At 47.2% G+C, this 20,937-nt stretch overlaps 1 long non-coding RNA gene across 1 annotated transcript; it reads right to left on the minus strand.

Moving 5' to 3' along the window:
- Positions 1–1,777: 1,777 nt before the first annotated feature.
- Positions 1,778–20,152, minus strand: LOC104651374 (uncharacterized). The gene is made up of 4 exons (XR_012518421.1): positions 19,615–20,152; positions 14,314–14,434; positions 8,287–8,405; positions 1,778–7,355 (listed from the first exon to the last, which is right to left on the minus strand). It is a non-coding gene; the product is annotated as an uncharacterized LOC104651374 (long non-coding RNA).
- Between the last annotated feature and the right edge of the window lie 785 nt (positions 20,153–20,937).

Raw genomic sequence — 20,937 nt, forward strand, 5'->3', positions numbered from 1 at the left:
AAAAATACAAAAAAATAGCCAGGTGTGGTGGCAGGCACCTGTAATCCCAGGTACTCAGGAGGCTTAGGCAGAATCGCTTGGAGGTTGCAGTGAGTGAAGATCGCACCACTGCACTCCAGCTCAGGCGGCAGTGTGAGACTCCATCTAAAAAAAAAAAAAAAAAATCCATAGAGTGACGTCTTTGTAATAGCAAAGCCTGTTATTAGCTGAGCCCTTACTCTGCGCCAAGCACCATGCCAGACACTTCGGTGTGCAGAGACTCAGTTATTCCTCATGACACCCCTAAGAAGTAGATACTTTTCTTAAGCCCAATTTAGAGATGAGGACATTGAAGCTCGGACAGATGATGTGATCTGCCCCAGACCACACAGCTAGGAGGACGTAGAGCCAGGGACCAATCCACACCCTGGGAACGCTTACAAAGTGTTCCTCTCAGTTGCCTCTCAGTAATCAGGATGGTGGTTCTGAATATAAGGTCCTACCCACTATCATGCATTGGCACCAGGGAAGACTTCCCTGGAGAAATTTTTAAAAATTTTTTTGAAATACAGGTTTTATGAAAACACACAGATGCACAATTTTTTTATTTTAGTTTTTTGTGTTTGTGTTTTTGAGACAAAGTCTTACTCTTGCTGCCCAGGCTGGAGTGCAGTGACATGATCTTGGCTCACTGCAACCTCCGCCTCCCAGGTTCAAGCGATTCTCCTGCCTCAGCCTCTCGAGTAGCTGGAATTACAGGCATGTACCACCACACCCAGCTAATATTTGTATTTTTAGTAGAGATGAGGTTTCACTGTGTTGGCCATGCTGGTCTTGAACTCCTGACATCGGCCTCCCAAAGTACTTGGATTACAGGCGTGAGCCACCGTACCCAGCCTGAGACACACATTTTGAACTATAGTTAATGAAATGCCTGCCAAAGTATGCAAAGGGGCAGTGGATGGAATTTCTACAACTTACTTTGAAATGCAACAAGAAATAAAATAAGAAGGTGGATGGATGGGTGGATAGAGGGAAGGACAGGTGGCTCGAGCTGAGAGAAGGTGACTAGAGTTACCTGTTCATTGTGGAATCCACATGGTGGGTGCATGGTGTTCACTGCACTGTTCTTTCAATAACACAACATCTGGGACGGCTGTAGGTTCCAGGGCCACAGCACAGCCTTCCTGCACTGGAATGTCTGGAGGTGGCACCCTAGAATGATTCTGGGGCCCAGCTCTCTCCCACTCAGTGACAAGCAAACTTCCTGTTCCCTCACTCACAGAATATCACCAGGTCACTGTGAAAGCTGATGCTTCTTGGCCTGTGGTGCCTTTTTTCTCCACTTCATGCAGGCCCAGGGCTGGCCTCAGAGGAGCATGGGTAGAGCAGGGTGAAGTCACACCTCAGTGCCTGATGACTGACACTCCCGGGCCCTGTGTACTGATGGTGATGTCTGCAATCCATGGCACACTGCCATGGTGCGAATAGAATGTTTGTGTCCTCTCCCGCCAAATTCATATGTTCTACTATGTATGGTTAACTATAATTTATTGTATATTCTCAAAAAACTAGAAGAGGCCAGGTGTGGTGGCTCACAGCTTAATCCCAGCACTTGAAGAGGCTGAGGTGGGCAGGTGGCTCACCTCAGGAGTTTGAGGTCAACCTAGGCAACATGGAGAAATCCTGTCTGTACAAAAAAAGTGTGTGTGTGTGTGTATACACACACACACATATATGTATATATACACATATATGTACACACACACATACATGTGTGTATATATATATACCCATATATATATACACACACACACATACACACACAAATTAGATAGGTATGGTGGTGCGTGCCTATAGTCCCAGCTACTTAGGAGGCTGAGGTGGGAGGATTGCTTGAGCTCAGGAGGTGGAGGTTTCAGTGAGCTGAGATTGCACCACTGTACCCCAGCCTGGGTGACAGAGTGAGCCCCATATCAAAAAAGCAAAAACAAAAACAAAAAACTTTATGAGATGATTTTCAATGTTTATAATACAAAGAATTGATAAATGTTTGAAATGGATATGCTAATTATCCTGACTTGATCATTACATGTTGTATGCATGTATTGAAATATCACTCTGTATCCCCTATATGTGTACAATTATTACATGTGAACTAAAAATAAAAGGGAAAAAATGTAAAAAGAAAATGAAACTTAATTCCTAAAGTGAAAATGTTAGGAGATGTGTCTTTTGGGAGGTGGTTAGGTCTCATGAGTAAGAGTGGAGCCCTCCCTCATGAAAGGGATTAGTGTCCTTATAAAAAGGGTCCCCAAAGAGCTCTTTTGCCCCTTCCACCTAGCGAGGACTCAGTGAGGCAGAATTTGAGTCCTCACCAGACACTGAATCTCCCAGTGCCTCAGTCTTGGACTTCCCGGCCCAGGAGATGGAGGCTGCAGTGAGCTGTGACTGCACCACTGCACTTCAGTGTAGGCAACAGAGCAAGACCCCATCTCAAAAAAAAATTATGCACAATACATTTCTGTTGTTTGTAAGTTATCTAGTCTACAGTATTTTAACAGCCTAAACTGATATACATTTATGATGTATCATGATAACAGACTGATATACATTTCCAGCTCTCTGGAGGAGTCTTTAAGCACAACCTCCATCTTGGATATACATCTATTTCCAATGGCCTGCCTGCCTCCCCCCACTCCCTCTCTCCTTCCTTCCTTCCTCCTTTTTCTTTTTTTTTTTTAACATAGAGTCTTGCTCTGTCCCCAGGTTGGAGCACAGTGGTATGATCTCAGCTCACTGCAAACTCCATTTATCTCCCAGGTTCAGCCTCCTGAGTAGCTCGGACTACAGGCATGTACCACCACACCCAGATAATTTTTGTATGTTTAGTAGAGACAGGGTTTCACCATGTTGGCCAGGCTGGTCTCGAACACCTGACCCCAGGTTATCGGCCTGCCTTGGCCTCCCGAAGTGTGGGATTAAAGGCATAAGCCACTGTGCCTGGCCCCCAATAGCTTTTCAACAAGGGCCAAAAGATCACTCCATGGGAAAGGAATCATTTAATAAATAATGCCAGAACTATAAGAAAAAGAAGAAAGTTTGGGCCAAGCACGGTGGCTCACGCCTGTAATCCCAGCACTTTGGGAGGCCAAGGTGGGTGGATCACAAGGTCAGGAGTTCAAGACCAGCCTGGCCAAGATGGTGAAACCCCATCTCTACTAAAAATACAAAAAGTTAGCCAGCTGTGGTGGTAGGTGCCTGTAATCCCAGCTACTTGGGAGACTGAAGCAGAGAATTGCTTAAACCTGGGAGGCGGAGGTTGCAGTGAGCCGAAATCATGCCACTGCACTCCAGCCTGGGTGACAGAGCAGGACTCCGAAAGTTTGACCCCTCTCTTACATATAGAATGGACCAAAGGCTGAAATGTAAGAGCTAAAGCAGTAAAACTCTTAAAACAGAAGGGTAAATTTTCACAGCCTTGGGTTTGGCAATGGATTTTTAGAGATGACAGCAAAAGCACAGGCAATAAAAGAAGAAAACAAAATGGACTTTATAAAAAGTAAAAACCCTTGTGCATCAAAGGACATTATCCAGAAAGTAAAAAGACAGTTTACAGAATGGGAAAAAGTATTTTCAAATCACATATCTGAAAAGGGTCTAGTATCTAGAATATATAAAGAACACTTGAAACTCACCACCACCACCAACAACAAAACAATTTAAAAATGAGCCAAGGACTTAAACAGACATTTCTCCAAAGAAGGTATATGGTATGGTTTGGATTTTTGTTCCTTCCAAATCTCTCTTCCAATGTTGAAATGTGACATCATTCCAGTATTAGAGGTTGGGCCCAGTGGGAGGTGTTTGGGTTAGGGTGGGGGCATCTCTCATGAATGGATTGGTGCTGTCCTCACAGCAGTGAGTTCTCACTCTATGAGTTCCTTTGAGGTCTTGTTGTTTAAAAGAGCCTGGCACCTCCTCCCTCCCTCTCTCACCATGTGGCATGCCTGCTCCCTTCTGCCTTCCACCAAGAGTAAAAGTTTCCCAAGGCCTCACCAGAATCCGAACAGATGTTGAGGTCATGCTTGTTCAGCCTGCAGAACTGGGAGCCAAATAAAGCTCTTCTTTTTTTATTTTATTTTTTGAAACAGGATCTTACTCTGTCACCCAGGCTAAAGTGCAGTGGTGTGATCATAGCTCTCTGCAGCTTCAGTTTCCCAGGCTCAAGTGATCTTTCTACCTCAGCCTCCCAAGTAGCTGGGACTACACGCCACCTAATTTTTGGTAGCTAACTTTTTATTCTTATTTATAATAGACACGAGGTCTTGCTATGTTGCTCAGGCTGGTCTTGAACTCCTGAGCTCAAGTAATATTCCCACCTCAGCCTCCCAAAGTCCTGGCATTACAGGCATGAGTCGCTGCACCCAGCCCTCTTTTCTTTTCTTTCTTTCTTTCTTTGTTTTTTTTTTTTTTTTTTTTTAAGAGGGATTTTTGTTCTGTCACCCAGGCTGGAATGCAGTGGCTCGGCTGCCTCAGCCTCCTCAGTAGCTGGGATTACAGGCACACACTACCACACCTGGCTAATTTTTGTATTTTTAATACTGACGAGGTTTCACCATGTTGGCCAGGCTACTCGAACTCCTCACCTTAACTGATCCACCCTCCTCAGCCTCCCAAAGAGCTGGGATTATAGGCATGAGCCACCAAGCCCGGCCCTCTTTACTTTATGAATTACCCAGCCTCAGGTATTCCTTGACAGCAATGAAAATGGACTAACACCATATACAAATGGCCAATGAGCAAATGAAAAGATGCTCAACATCATTAGTCACTAGGGAAATGCAAAAAAGCACTAAGCTGAGTTAGAGCCTGGGTCTGTTTGACTCCACAGACCTGGGCTCCTGGGTCTGCTCCCTTCCTCTCGCCACACCTGTCCACACCTCCTAGGGGTCACTCTAGAGAGCTGAGGCAGCCAGACCTCCCAGGATGGCATGGCCACAGTGGGGCTGAAGATGGTGAGATTCAGTCTCGGTGAAATCTAAAAATTCGATGGCCAATGTTCCTACACAAACAGTCCTGGTCTGGTTGGGGTTGCTGCTGGATCCCAAAGTAATGCCTGGGGCATAGCTGTTCAGTACATATTTACTGCCTGACTGAATGAGTGAATGAATGAATGAATGACAAGGTTATGACTTGAGAGGAGTAACGGGTCAGGTTCCCAGGGAAGCCCACTGATGAGTGAGCAGGAGGTTTATTGGGGAGTGCTCTTGGAGGCAGCACCTGTGTGGGAGCAAGGTCAGGAGGATCAGGCAGAGGAGCTGAGCTGCAATGCAGTCACAACAAAGGCCTCAGTCATCCCTGGGGAGGTTTTGGAACTGGACTAGTGCTGCAGAGCTGTCCTGCCTGGGGAAAGCTGGCCGGGCTTTTGTACTCCACATTCCCCAGTCATTGGAGGTATGCTGTCCCACGGGGTGGGGGTTCTAGGGGACCATGCCCAGAAAGAGACTCAGCTGGGCACCAACCATCAGCCACCAGCTCTCCCAGCAGCTGGGGAGTGAGTGCCTCTGTATTGAAGGAGGACCCGGGCACACACCAGTGTCCACTACAGCAGGGGTTTGGTCCTCTCTCTCCTTGTGTCCAGTTGAACTCAGCTGAATTTAGTTACCGCAAACATGCATTAATTCATTCATTCATTCATTCAACAAACATGTAGTAGGCATCTACTATATGCCAGATGCTGTGCCAGCCCTTGGGGCTCTGGAGATGTACAAGACAGATGCAGCCCCTGCCCAAAGGAAGCAACAGTCAAGTGGAGAGACAGACACAGAAACAGATGCTACAAGATCACATCACTGCTTTCATCTCCCACTCACTATCCCGTGGTCTCCAAGTACCCTCCTGCCTCAGGACCTTTGCTTGTACCGTGTCTTTGAAATCCATTGTATAACCAACACTGACAGCTCCTCTGAACTCATATTAAGCCACCATTGAAGTGCTCAGTCAGCCCATGTGGCTTGTGGCTTCTGCATTAGTGCAGCTCTGAGTAGGGAAAGGTAGGAGCTTTTTTCTGTTGGCCACAGGTCCCTGGACATGAATTGTCCACATTTTCCTCAACTTTTCAATAAACCAAGGAGACCTGCTCTATCACTGGCAGGACCATGAACTGCCTGCAAAAACAGCTGTTTGCAGCTCCCCACCATGTCCATGTCATTAATTTCATTTAAAAAGTTACCTTGTTTTGTTTTAAGACAGTCTCACTCTGTTGCCCAAGCTGGAGTACAGTGGCATGATCATAGCTCACTGTAGTCTCAACCTTCTGGGTAATCCTCCTGTCTCAGCCTCCTGAGTAGCAGGGACCACAGGTGCACGCTACCACACCTGGCTAATTTTTGAATTATTTGTAAACATGGGGTCATCACTATGCTGCCCAGGCTGGTCTCTAACTCTGGGTCTCAAGTGATCCTCCCTCCTTGTTCTCCCAAAGCACTGGGATTACAGGTTTGAGTTACTGCACCCAGCCAAAGTTAGCTTTAATTCAGCACTTACTGTGTGCTTGGCACTGTTGTAAGTCTTTGCATATATTACCTCATTTAAGCCTCTTGATCACCTGTACAATAGATGTAATGATTGTACCCATTTTACAGATGAAGAAACTGAGGTTCGGAGAGGTCAAAGAATCACACAGTTTGTGCAAGGAAGAACCTGATGTGTAACTCTGGCAGGCTAGCTCCAGAGCTTGTGTTCCTAATGTGTTAGGAATGTGTTCTCACTCTTTCATTCAGTCATTCAACAAACACTGGCCACTGGAATCAAGGTGGAGGTACACGGGACTGGCAAGTCAGGAGCTCTGAGACCAACTGTTTCTCTGCCACTGCCTGGTTCAGTGGCCCTGGGCAAGACACAGTCCCTTTCTGAGCCTCACTTTCCCCTTCTGTGGAATAAAGGGACTGCAGCATCCTAATTCATGCGTTTTTCTATAGAGAAGACCTCTGTCTACTGCCAGACTTGATAATGAATTCCCCAAGAGTCCGATCTCTGGCCCCAGAAAGGGGGTTCAAGGAAATCCTCACACCCCACCTCCTGCAAAGGCACTGGCCAACAGTCCCCCTGCTGCAGGTGAAAACATGGTCAATGATATGGATGAAACAAAATCCAACCCAAAAGCAAAAGGCAACATTTACTGAGCACTTACTCTGTGCCTTATGCATCTCATTTCATCTTCACAATAACCCAATGGAGTTGGCGCTGTTCTTATACCCATTTTACAGAAGTGGGAGATTGAGATCCACAGAGGTTTAACTTACCCAGTTCAAACAGTGCAGAATCACATCTGCTCACATACAACCCAGCGTTTCCACTCCTGGGTATCTAACCTAGGGAAATAAAAACTTAGATTCAAGGCTGGGTATGGCATCTCACACCTATAGTCCTAACACTTGGGAGGTCTAGCTGGGAAGATCACTTAACCCCTGAGGTCAAGGCTGCATTGAGCTATGATCACACTACTGTGCTCCAGCCTGGGCAACATAGCAAGCCCCGTGTCAAAAAGAAAAGATGACTTACGTTCACTCAAAAGCTATACATAGATGTTTAGAGCAGTCTATTCATCATCACCCCAAACTGGAGACAACCCAATTTAACAGAGGAATTTAATAAGCTATGGTACATCCATACCGTAAACTACTACTCAGCAACGAAAAGGCATGAACTGTTGATACAACCAGTAACTTGGATGAATCTCAAATACTTTGTGCTGGGCAAAAAAAGCCAGACCCAAAATTCACATCTACAGGAATCCATTCATCTGACACTTAGGCATAGCTAAAATTCTAGGGACAGAAAACAGACCAGTGGTTGCCAGTGGGCAGTAGCAGGGGAGAGAATGACCACAAAAGGTTAGAAAGAGGGGATTTTTTGGGGGGATGAAATTATTTTGTGTACTGGCTGTGGTAATGGTTAGACGACTCTCAGCAGTGCTAAAATGTATAGAATTGAGGCAGACACGTTGACTTACACCTGTAAACCCAGCATTTTGGGAGTCTGAGGTGGGTAGATCACTGAGGTCAGGAGTTTGAGATCAGCCTGACCAACATGGCAAAACCCTGTCTCTACCAAAAAATATATAAATTAGCCAGGCATGGTGGTGGGCATGCATAGTCCCAGCTGGGAGGCTAAGGTGGGAGAACCACTTGAACCCGGGAGGTAGAAGTTGCAATGAGCTGAATTCGCACCACTGCACTCCAGCCTGGTCAACAGAGTAAGACCCTGTCTCAACAAAAAAGTTATAGAATGGTACATACATACCCAGAATAGAATCCCAACTCCATGCAAATGACAACTGGTCACAGGTGATGGCTCAGCTGGAAAACACTTGTTTCCTCTTCAGGGGCTTCAGCCAAGAAAGCCCAGTGGTACCTAAGTTGCTACCATGGAGAAGAGGGAATGGAGAGTGACTGCTTAATGGATACAGAGTTTCCTTTCCTTGGGAGATGATAAAAATGTTTGCAACTAAAGAGAGGGGGCAGTTGCACAACACTGTAAATTTCCTAAACATCACTGAATTGTTCATTTCAAATTAGTTAATTTTATGTTATGTGAATTTCATTTCCATTTATTAAAAGTGGTTCCAGGTCCAGCACAGTGGCTCAAACCTATAATCCCAACATTTTGGGAGGCCAAGTCAGGAGGATTGCTTGAGCCCAGGAGTTCAAAACAAGCCTGGGTAACATAGGGAGACCCCTGTCTCTACAAAAGATGAAAAAATTAGCCAGGCATGGTGGTGTGTGCCTGTAGTCCCAGCTACTCAGGAGGCTGAGGTGGAGCACTTGAACCTGTGAAGTTGAGGCTGCAGTGAGCCGTGATCGAGCCATTGCACTGCAGCTCTGATGACAAAACAAGACCCTGTCTCTCAAATAATAAGTAAATTAAAAAGGTTCAAAACCCACCTCACAGAAAAAAGTATCCAGGGATAACTGTGCCCTAAATCTACCCCCGAGAAATTCAAGCCCTAGAGAGGTTAAGTAACTTACCCAAGGCCACACAGCCAAGGATGCAGCTGACCCTGAAATCAACCTACCTCCAAAACTCCAGTTCTTTTTACTGGAGACGGGAGAAAATGGGTTAAATATCACCCATCCCTTTCTCTGCAGGGAATTCCTCAGGGATTTCTTTCCCCCTGAGCAGTGTGACTTTATTTACACAAAAACTCTTCCAGGGACAAAAACAGGAAACTCAGGCCAGTATATTGTTGGACCCTTTTCCTCAAAATAACCGCAATTCTGTGAAAGTGGAACTGCTCTAGAAAACCGAGACCGTGCACCACTCCATGTGTTTGCATAGAAACAAACCTTCTGAGAAGTGCACTGAATCCAAACGCCTGATTTCACGGGGAAGGAAGGAAAAGCAGGGACATGAGAATTGAAATGCACCCCCCAGGACAGCAGGGGCGCTTTTCTTAGTGACTTTAGGATGGGGTTAGGTGGGGAGGCAGGGGATGGTCAAAATGAACATCTGCCAAAGCCCCAAAGCAGTTTCTCCAACCCAGAATGCCCTGACCGCCAGTAAGGGGGAGTTTCCCAACTGTCCTGGGATGAGTTTTCTAGGGGGCCTGACCCGGATTCGAGGTTGACTAAAGCATACAGCGCCCTTGCACTGGAGATTGCTTCTGAGGGACTCGAACCTCAGCCTTGCAAAACAGCAACACTTGACTGAACTGAGCTGGGGACCAAGGAAATGTGAGTCAGCCCAAGAATTTCTTTTAGAGACCAGATGAAGGAGGCCACAGCTGCTGGACTGGGAAACAGAATTTGCATGAGCCTGGGGCTGGGCCCTGCACCCCCTCCCCAGATGTCCTCAGGGATCTGTGAGCAGAGAGGCCTGGCTGCAAAGGGTCTAGAGGACAGCCCCTCTGCTAAGGTGTCTGCTGCCAGGGCAGAGGGCTTGGGGAAGCTGGAGGAGGCTGGGCTCCAGGAGGGGTGGCCTGGTCCCTGCCTGCCTGCTTGCCTCACTCTTTGGGCCTCGAGCTCGTGTGACACATGACTCCTCTCTCTGCCTGGAGTGATCCAAGCCCTGCCATTTCCTGACTTTGCCCACACTGTACCCTCTGCGTGGGGTAACTACGTGTCTGCCCTTTGTCCCTTAGGTCTCAGCCCAGTACAAGCCACTGCCTCCAGATTTCATCCGGTCTCACCAGGCTACACCCTCTCATCAAATCAGATTCCCTCCCTTCTGGACAGGTTTACAACAAAACCCTCCTTAGAGGCAGGGTGCGGTGGCTCCCACCTGTAATCTCAGCACCTTGAGAGGCTGAGGTGGGAGGATCACTTGAAGCAAGGGGTTCGAGACCAGCCTGGGTAAAATAAGGAGGCTCTTGTCTCTGTAACAAATTTAAAAATTAGCTCACCAGGCCGGGTCTTGTGGCTCATGCCTGTAATCCCAGCATTTTGGGAGGCCAAGGAGGGCAGATCATGAGATCAAGAGACGGAGGCCAGCCTGGTCAACATGGGGAAAACCTGTCTCTACTAAAAATATTAAAATTAGCCAGACATGGTGGCATGCACCTGTAATCCCAGCTACTGGGGAGGCTGCGGCAGGAGAATTGCTTGAACCCAGAAGGTGGAGGTTGCAGTCACCCGAGATTGCTCCACTGTACTCCAGCCTGGTGACAGAGCAAGACTCCGTCTAAAAATTAAATAAATAAGTGAATAAATAAGAAAAGAAACAAACAACAACAAAAACCTCTGTGCCAATCACAGCCTTCAAGCTAGGGGAGAGGCGGCTGTATTCTGCCCTCTGCTAACTAACTATAGCTTTGTGGAAATGGGTTAGTGGCTGTGCCCTTCTGAGCTTCAGGGCCCTACCTGTAAAATGGGCATAACTGTCATGCCCATCTTTAAGAACAGCCCTGGGGGCAAGTGAGGGGAAGTCATGGGAAGATCTCTGCCCACAACCTTGGACAGAACAGGCGCTTGTCACACAGTAGCCAGAGTGCAGAGGCTGCAGGCATGAATCCAGCCAGACTGCCCGGGTTCAAATCCCAGCTCCCACGTCTTGCTAACTCTGTGGCCCCAGACAAGTTACTTACTTAATATTTCTTTCTTTCTTTCTTTTTTTTCCCGCAAGTCTTGCTCTGTCACCCAGGCTGCAGTGCAGTGACGCAAACTCAGCTCACGGCAACCTCCACTTCTCTGGTTCAAGCAGTTCTCCTGCCTCAGCCTTCCGAGTAGCGGGGATTACAGGTGCCCGCCACCATGCCTGACAAATTTTTGTATTTTTACTAGAGATGAAGGTTTCACCATGTTGGCCAGTCTGGTGTCGAACTCCTGACCTCATGATCTGACCACCTCGACCTCCCAAAGTGCTGAGATTACAGGCATGAGCCACTCCACCTGGCCAAGTTACTTAATATTTCTGTGCCTTGGTTTCTTCATCTGTGAAATGGAATTGTTATGAGAACTCAAAGGGATTCCCAGGGCAGTTTTTAGCACATAATTAGTCTGGTTGTGTGTGTGTGTGTTTAATATAGAGACAGGGTCTCACTATGTTGATCCTCCTGCCTCGATGTCCCAAAGTGGTGGGATTACAGTTGTGAGTCATCACACCTGGTCACTTTACACTATTATTATTATTATTTTAAGACACCGTCTCCCACTGTCACCCAGGCTGGAATACAGTGGTGCAATCTCAGCTCACTGTAAACTCCACCTCCAAGGTTCAAGCAATTCTCCTACCTCAGTCTCCCGAGTAGCTGGAATTACAGGCATCTACCACCACATGAGGCTAAGTTTCGCATTTTTAGTAGAGATGGGGTTTCACCATGTTGGTCAGGCTGGTCTCAAATTCCTGACCTCAAGTGTATCTGCCTGCCTCAGCCTTCCAAAGTGCTGGGATTGCAGGAGTGAGCCACGGCTTCTGGCCAATTTTTTAAGGCAACATAATCAGCCCATGGCCAGGGTAAAGAACTGCTGGTACCAAGATCTGGCCCATTGGCCATGTGATCCAAGAGGCCTCTGCCTGCATGCAAAGTAGTACCGCATGCTGGGATCTCCCTGGTCCAACCCCCAGCTTCAGTTTTGGGTATTTCTCATAAGCCTTGACTACCCCAGAGCGTGGGGGACTTTGTAGCCTGGGCCAAGGCATGCACTCACCAGTCAATGGCATTGCAGGGCTGGCCGTGGCCTCCCAGGCCACAGTAGCAACCATATTTCATATAGGCCAGGGGGTTTGGGAGCCAACACAACCCACAGTTCCTGCCAGTTCCAGGATCCTACACCAGTGCACATGTGACTTCCTGGAGGCTGGGGGGTAAACAAAGTGAGAGGCTGCAGGTCAGGGCTTCCCAGATCCCTAGGAAGGGTATTAGCCTGAGAAGAGCCTAGATGTTACAGCCTGACTGTCTGGGTGTGAATCCTACTTCCTACCTGTGTGATCTTGGACAAATTCCTAACCTTTCTGGGCCTTGGTTTCCTCGTCTGTGAAATGGAGGGTAAGCTGTCTTCAACTCATAGAATCAAATGAGATAATGAGCCAGGCGCAGTGGCATATGCCTGTAATCCAAGCACTTTGGGAGGCCGAGGTGGGTGGATCACCTGAGGTCAGGAGTTCGAGAGCAGCCTGGCCAACATGATGAAACCCCATCTCTACTAAAAATACAACAAATTAGCTGGGTGTGATGGCCGGTACCTGTAATCCCAGCTACTCAGGAGGCTGAGACAGGAGAATCGCTTGAACCCGGGAGGTGGAGGTTGCAGTGAGTCGAGATAGTGCTATTGGACTCCAGCCTGGACTATAAGAGTGAAACTCCATCTTGAAAAAAAGAAAAAAGAAATGAGATAATAAGTATAAAACCCCAGGACTTCTCCTCGGAGTAAGGGAGCAAAAGGCACTTCTTTGATGTTATTCCCCCAGCCCTTCCCCTGCTCACCTGGGCACCCAAAGGGAGCAGAAGACTTGAAGGAGGGGTAGTCCTGAATTTACTTCAACATTTTATTTGGCCACGTGCGGTGAATCACACATCCCAGCACTTTAAGAGGCTGAGGCAGGTTGGATCACCTGAGGTCGAGAGTTTGACACCAGCCTGACCAACATGGAGAAACCACGTCTCTACTAAAAATACAAAATTAGGCTGGGTGTGGTGACTCACCCCTGTAATCCCAGCACTTTGGGAGGCCAAGGCAGGTGGATCACCTGAGATTGGGAGTTCAAGATCAGCCTGGCCGACATGGTGAAACCCTGTATCTACTAAAAATACAAAAATTAGCTGGGTGTGGTGGCATGGGCATGGAATCCCAGCAGCTTGGTAGGCTGAGGTAGGAGAATCGCTTGAACGTGGGAGGCCAAGGTTTTGGTGAGCTTCGATTGTGCCACTGCACTCCAGCCTGGGCAACACAGAGAGACTCCATCTCAAAAAAAAAAATTAGCTGGGAATGGTGGCATAGGCCTGTAATCCCAGCTACTCGGGAGGCTGAGGCAGAGGAATCGCTTGAATCCGGGAGGCGGAGGTTGCAGTGAGTCAATAAGAGGGAAACTCCATCTCAAAAAAAAAAATAGGCCAGGCGCCATGGCTCACGCCTGTAATCCTAGCACTTTGGGAGGCTGAGGTGGGTGGATCACCTGAGGTTGGGAGTTCAAGACCAACCTGACCAACATGGAGAAACCCTGTCTCTACTAAAACTACAAAATTAGCTGGGCATAGTGGCACATGCCTGTAATCCAGCTACTTGGGAGGCTGAGGCAGGACAATCACTTGAACCCAGGAGGCGGAGTTTGCAGTGAGCAGAGATCACACCACCGCACTCCAGCACCTCGACTCACTTCAACCTCCAACTCCCAGGTCCAAGCAATTCTCCTGCCTCAACCTCCCAAGTAGCTGAAACTATAGCCACATGCCACCATGCCCGGCTAATTTTGTGTTGTTAGTAGAGACGAGGTTTCTCCATGTTGGTCAGGCTGGTCTTAAACTCCTGACCTCAGGTGATCCACTCGACTCAGCCTCCCAAAGTGCTGGGATTACAGGCATGAGTCACAACTCCCTGCCTAAATTTTGCAGGATAATAAATAGCCTTTTGAAGTACCGCTGGGCACCTGCCTGGTTGTTTTTCTTTAAGTTAACATGCCAGCAATGATTTGTTTTGACTTTCTGACCAAGATAGCGGTTTTTATCCAAATAAGTCAACTACTTTACCCCATCCCTAAGCCACTTGTATGGAAGGAAAAAGCTAGTTACTGTGACTGCCTACACTTCCCCCAGCATGGCCCCGTGTGAGATGTGGGGCAACCAAGAACCGGGAACTGTTCAAGGTCGCCAGGCCCCATCTGTCTGTGCTCACTCACCTTCCTCAGGTACTCGAATGGGGGATGGCACTGACTTTACGTGCTGCTGCAGCTCCTTGGTGAGCTTGCCCTGGTCATGGGACAGGAACTGTGGGGTCAGGACAATAAAGGGCTTCACCACCTGCAGAATGGGAACAGAAGCTCATGATCAGTGCCAATCTATTAGATAATTAAAATTTTTTAAAAAGTTTGTTGAATGAGTGGAAAAACAAGGTGATGCTTGCGTCTACAGTGGTCAAGAGCATGGGGGCCTCAGAAAAGGTCAGAACCAAGTTCAAATTCCTGTACTTTGAATTTCTACTTCATGCCATGCAAAATTGCTTTACCCCTCTTCACCTCAGTTTCCTTCTGTGTGAAATGGAAAAAATTTCATTCCTCATTCAGTTTCTGTCAAGGATTCTAAAACACCCAACTCACTTAAATGTATCATCATTTCTGTCATAACTAGTGGGATCAATTTCACTATTATTGAATATACAGTTCTGTGCCTGAAACCTACAAAAAAGAAAATCTTACAACTAAAAAGTGTCAACGATTTGTCATTGTCATATTATTAATCATAACCATATTTAATTACACAAGGCCTTGTTCATCACAGGTGCTCAATAAACACTTGTTCAATCAATGCATGTGGGCTCTGCAGCCACACTGTTTAGGTCCTATTCGGCCTCCACCATTTAATTAACTGAGTGATGTGGGCAAGATAATTCATATCTTTATGTCTCCGTTTCCTTCTCTATAAAAGATATATGATAAGAATCCCTAGCTCCTTAGGTTTGTCGTCAGGGGTGAGTGATTTGGCAAATAGTAGGGACTTGTTAAACTTCAGCTGTCATGAACTCCTTCCAAATCTTCCTTTTCAGAGCCACAGACGAGGTCAGAGTGCCACCTGGTGACGCTAGAGTGTAAGTACACATGATCACCAATATGCTCCCTCTCCACCATAGGTCCAAGACTGGGTAGTTACCTCCCAGAGGTTTCTGCTGCATCTGCCTTCTCAGTGCTCATGTAAAGACTTTTGTATTTTCCTCCTCAAATTTCCGCAGATGGGGTTCAGGTTACCTGACACAGCTGGGTGATCCACACAGGGCAGTGACCACTTGTGCCAGCCCTGTGACATTGCTGGAGGACCATTGTTCCTTCCTTCTCATGTTCTGGGCACATGCCAGGGCTGGGGTGACCCACGCCCTCAAGTTTCTTGCTTTGGAGGGTCACATTTTCTGTTGGCAAGGAAGGCAAAAGTCACAGGAAGCCAGAGACCTGTGACCTCTCTGTGCCGTGGGTTCAAAATATAAAGACCTGAATACTCTATGCTAAAAGCCCAAGGCTTGGGTGCTCCCCAGGGCTTCTCGCTTCATGGCTTCTGCTGAGGGAGGATGAATACTATGTCTTCCCAGAGCTTTGGGAGCTTGTAGCAAGCAGCCTCCCCAGCACAAAATCTCTTAGAAACCTCGAACTGTGTCTAAAACATTCCTGCACATTTTGCATCCTATTTCCCATATGTCAGCATGTTTTAGTCAAGTTCCTAGATATGCAAGAGAAATGGATATTGTAGAACAATGTGACTTTTAAAAACATGTTATTTAGGCCAGGAATGGTGGCTCATGCCTGTAATCTCAGCACTTTGGGAGGCTGAGGTGGGCAGATCACCTGAGGTCAGGAGTTAAGAGACCAGCCTGACCAACAAGGAGAAACCTCATCTCTACTAAAAATACAAAATTGGCTGGGTGTGGTGGTGCATCCCTGTAATTCCGGCTACTCAAGAAACTGAGGCAGGAGAATCACTTAAACCTGGGAGGTGGAGGTTGCGGTGAGCCGAGATCATGCCATTGCACTCCAGCCTGGGCAACAAGAGCAAAACTCCATTTCAAAAATCAAACAAACAAAAAAACTGAGTCTCGGAATGATGAAGCACTTTGTCCAATGTGACTCAGCTAGTAAGTGTCGAGACTTTGCATCCTGTCAAAGCCCATCTTATTCTAAAGGCCATGCTTTGTGTTCTCTGGCCCATGGAGAATAATTTTAACATAATCAATGAAATTTTTACACAACAATGTTCTTGTCTCAAGTCCAAGAGTGCCTCCTATACTTTCTATAACACTGGCTTTCTGGTCACTACAGATGTCATTCTAATATGTAATCATGTGGCCAATGGAAATATGACCAATGTCATCATGTGTGTACACCCATAACCCTGTACACACTCTTCCTTTGTCTGATGAAATTCAAGTACCCTTTTTGATTATTTAGCAAAACTTAGCTTTAAAAGGGTTAAGGTTTCGCCGGGCACGGTGGCTCACGCCCATAATCCCAGCACTTTGGGAGGCTGAGGTGGGTGGAACACAAGATCAAGAGATCAAGACCATTCTGGCCAACATAGTGAAACCCCATCTCTACTAGAAATATAAAAATTAGCTGGGCATGATGGCACGTGCCTGTGGTCCTAACTACTCAGGAGGCTGAGGAAGGAGAATTGCTTGAACCAGGGATGCAGACGTTGCAGTGAGCTGAGGTCATGCCACTGTACTCCAGCCTGGTGAAAGAGCAAGACTCTGTACACATACATAAAGGGTTAAGCTTTTTAAATCCATGGAATTTTCTGTATTGCTTTTGAAGTCTCTGGTTAAATGAATATTCTTCTAATAGTGACCTGTGATTTTGTTTTGATCAAGTGTTTTCAAACTTGACATCTTTGATGGGTTTCTCCAGCATCAAAATCCTAAATCAAGTCTTTTTGGCTTAAAATTAACCTTGGGATTTTTCAGCTGGGTCCTTTAGGGAATCTAAAGAATGTGTCTCTCATCTTGTAAAGATATTAAATGATTCAATTTAGTTGGTAGATTGTATGGGTGGGCACTGTCAAATGTGGTGATGCTGCGTGGGAGGGCATTGTCAAATGAGGTAACATTAGATACATTTATGACATCAGTTATATTTATGGGTATGTTGTTGATATGCATGTTCCAAAAATTATATACCTTTATACAAATTGAATATGTTATGATTTGTAATTTTGATTGTTATGCTAAATATTTGCTAAAGTTATATTTGTATAAACATGTTATTGATGTCTGGGCACGGTCACTCACACCTGTAATCCCAGCATGTGGGGAGATGAAGACAGGTGGATCAACTGAGATCAGGAGTTCAAGACCAGCCTGACCAACATGGTGAAACCTCATCTCTACCAACAATACAAAAATTAGCCAGCTGTGGTGTCAGGCACCTGTAATCCCAGCTACTCAGGAAGCTGAAACAGGAGAATCCCAAGAGGCGGAGGTAGCAGTGGTCTGAGATCACACCCATTGTACTCCAGAATGGGCAACAAGAGTTGAAACTCCATCACAAAAAGAAAAAAGTATAAAAATTAGCCTGGCATGGTGGCATATGCCTGCAGTCCCAGCTACTTGGGAGACTGAGACAGGAGAATTTCTTGAACCCAGGAGGTAGAGGTTACAGTGAGCTGAGACGATATCATTGCACTCCAGCCTGGACAACAGAGCAAGACTCCATCTCAAAAAAGAACAACAAAAAAAGTTATTAATGTATTCAGAGGATTATATGAAATTTATAAAAATCTGGTGGTCCTGATGTGATCCTGTCAGTCAGGATTCCGGTTACTCTCTAAAAATGCTGCACATAAGACTACTAACTAAATTTCCTGGTGGATTGGAAACATTCAGCAGATTTTCATTATAACTATTGATTCCATCATCCACATTTACTGTTTTGAATTCTTCTCTAAAAATATCTGTAATCAGCAACAGTCCAAATTCAAATTTTCTTTCTTTTTTTTTTTAAGATGGAATCTCGCTCTGTCACCTATGCTGGAGTGCAGCGGAGCCATCCATCTCTGCTCACTGCAACCTCTGTCTCCTGAGTTCAAGCGATTTTCCTGCCTCAGCCTCCCAAGTAGCTGAGACTATAGGCACCCCCCACCACCAGCTAATTGGTGGCAGTCGAGACAGGGTTTCACCATGTTGGCCAAGCTGGTCTCCAATTCCTGACCTCATGATCCACGGTCCACCTCGGCCTCCCTAAGTGCTGGGATTACAGCCATGAGCTACCATGCCTGGCCCCCAAATTTGCTTTTCATGGAAAAAACTCTACCAAGTCCTCTTGAACACAGGTTTCTGATAACTCACAACAATGAACTACCCAGGCTTCACCACTATGTGATATAGTCATGTCAGAAACTCACACATACACCCCCTCAATACATTGAAAATAAAATTAAAAAAAAAAAATCAAAGGCCAGGGTCCAGTGGCTCACGCCTGTAATCCCAGCACTTTGGGAGGCCAAGGTGGGCGGATCACTTGTGGTCAGGAGTTCGAGACAAGCCTGGCCTACACGGTGAAAACTTGTCTCTACTAAAAATACAAAAATTAGCCAGGCATGGTGTTGCATGCCTGTAATCCCAGCTACTAGGGAGGTGGAGGCATGAGAGTTGCTTGAACCTGGAAGCCAGAGATTGCAGTGAGCCAAAATTGTGCCACTGCACTCCAGCCTGGGCGACAAAATGAGACACTATCTCAAAAATAAAAACAAAAATCAATAAACTAAAAAACAATTTCTAGAACTCTAATAAGGAAACAATAGTTCAAAAAACTGCTAAGCAAGATGAAGCAAAACAAAAGAATCCATAAAATTAAGATAATGCCTTTATAATTTGTAGTTAAAACATTGTTGATTTATTCTCTTTTTTTGAGACGGAGTCTCACTCCGTCGCCCAGGCTGGAGTGCAGTGGTGCGATCTCGGCTCACTGCAACCTTCACCTCCTGAGTTCAAGCGACTTTCCTGTCTCAGCCTTCCAAGTAGCTGGGACTGCAGGCGCTCGCCACCACGCCCAGCTAATTTTTGTATTTTTAGTAGAGATGGGTTTCACCTTGTTGGCCAGGCTGGTTACAAGCTCCTGATTTCAGGTGATCCCCAACCCTCCCTCCCCACGCCTGGGACTACCATAGTGTTGGGATCACAGGCGTGAGCCACTGCGCCTGACCCTTTACTTGTTTTGTTTTCTAGATTTAAGAAACTTTTTTTCATAAGTTATCTATAATTTACACCGATTTGGTAAAGCGCACTTTTGTGAACAGAGGTGGGTGGAAGCGTTTGTTTTTTTCTCCTTACTTGATCCCTCCAAAGTTTGGAACCTATTCATAAATATTCTTATTTTCTGTTCATATGTTCTCATTAATCAGCAGGCAATAATCAGAGAAAGTGATTCTATTATCAACCTTTAACCGAAGCATCCTATTTAAGAATATGCAGAAAATGCCTGACCCGGAGTTTGCAGACTCACAGTGAGGAAGAAAGTGTCCTTCCCTGCAGGCCCGAGAGCCTTCCTGCTTTCCAGGGAACAACATGGCAGGGAGGGTCCCGGCAGCTGCTCGCGGGCAGGAACCAGTGGGCGCAGCGGCGGGCTGACCCTCCTCCGGCGGCGGGGACCTTCTGCTTCCTGGTATCTTTCTCCTCCACCCCATCTGCTGCTTGGGGAGCAGCGGCTGCCCTGGGCCTGTAGGTCGCTCCATCGCCTCCACCCGACGCGGGAAGGGAGAGGCTGTGGCTGCCGGAGCAGGGTGGGTGGCCTGAGACGAGACCCTGGCTGGCCCCCACGGGGAATATGGCGACCTGGGCAGCAGAGGCCTTGGCGGCTGCACCGCTAACTTCCCCGAGGAGCAAAGGCGCCTCTCGAGAAAATGCAGCCAAGTGGAACCCCGGCCCCGCCGCCCCAGGAAGGGGCAGCAGCAATGCAGCCAGGAAGCCCCGGGCAGAGCGCTGTGCACCAACAAGCTCCACAGCAACCTCCAGGCGGCGCCCACACCAGCCTCCAGGGGGCGCCGTACCAACCTCCAGGTGGCACTCACACTAACCTACAGGGCTGCACCTGCCGGCACCACAGTGGGGCGGGAACTCTGCTGTCACCAGCCACACTGACCGGGGTGGCCCAGGCCCACAGCAGCCAGAGGACAAGCCCACGCCCACTGCTCCTGGGTAATGAGGAGGCGCAGGATGACACCCTAGAGAGAAGTGCAAGAGCTCAGAGCTCGGGCCCCATGCCAGGAAAGGCCAGGAGCAGAAGATGGAGAGATGGAGAAGCAGCAATGGGAAAGGAGAGGCGCTCCACCGGCAGGGTCAGCATCCGCTGGCGGGGTTAGAGCATGAAGAGGACGAAGTTGCAGAGAGTGGAAACGAGAAGGTGCAATGACACAGCCGAGCACAATGCAGAATCCAGGCCCAGGACTCCAGTAAAGCCTGGCTTTAATTCCAGCTCACACCCCTTCCCCTAATCACAGAGGATCAGGGGAGAGGGGGAACCCAAGGAACACTGGAACCTGAAGGGCAGGAATCTGAGGCCAGGACTGATTGTGGGAAATGGTGGGAATCAGGAAAGGAGAAAGTGAGGCAGAATGGGGGGCAGTGAGCTGGGTTAGGAAGGATTAGAAATCAGAACCTTAGGAAGCATCCAGAAAGAAACTGTTCTTAAGAAGGTGCATGCTGCAGCCGGGCATGGTGGCTCACACCTGTAATCCCAGCACTTTGGGATGCCAAGGTGGGCAGATCACCTGAGGGCAGGAGTAGGAGAACAGCCTGGCCAACATGGAGAATCCTTGTCTCTACTAAA

This window comes from Saimiri boliviensis, chromosome 7 (genome assembly GCF_048565385.1).
Source record: "Saimiri boliviensis isolate mSaiBol1 chromosome 7, mSaiBol1.pri, whole genome shotgun sequence".
Taxonomy (NCBI): Eukaryota; Metazoa; Chordata; class Mammalia; order Primates; family Cebidae; genus Saimiri; species Saimiri boliviensis.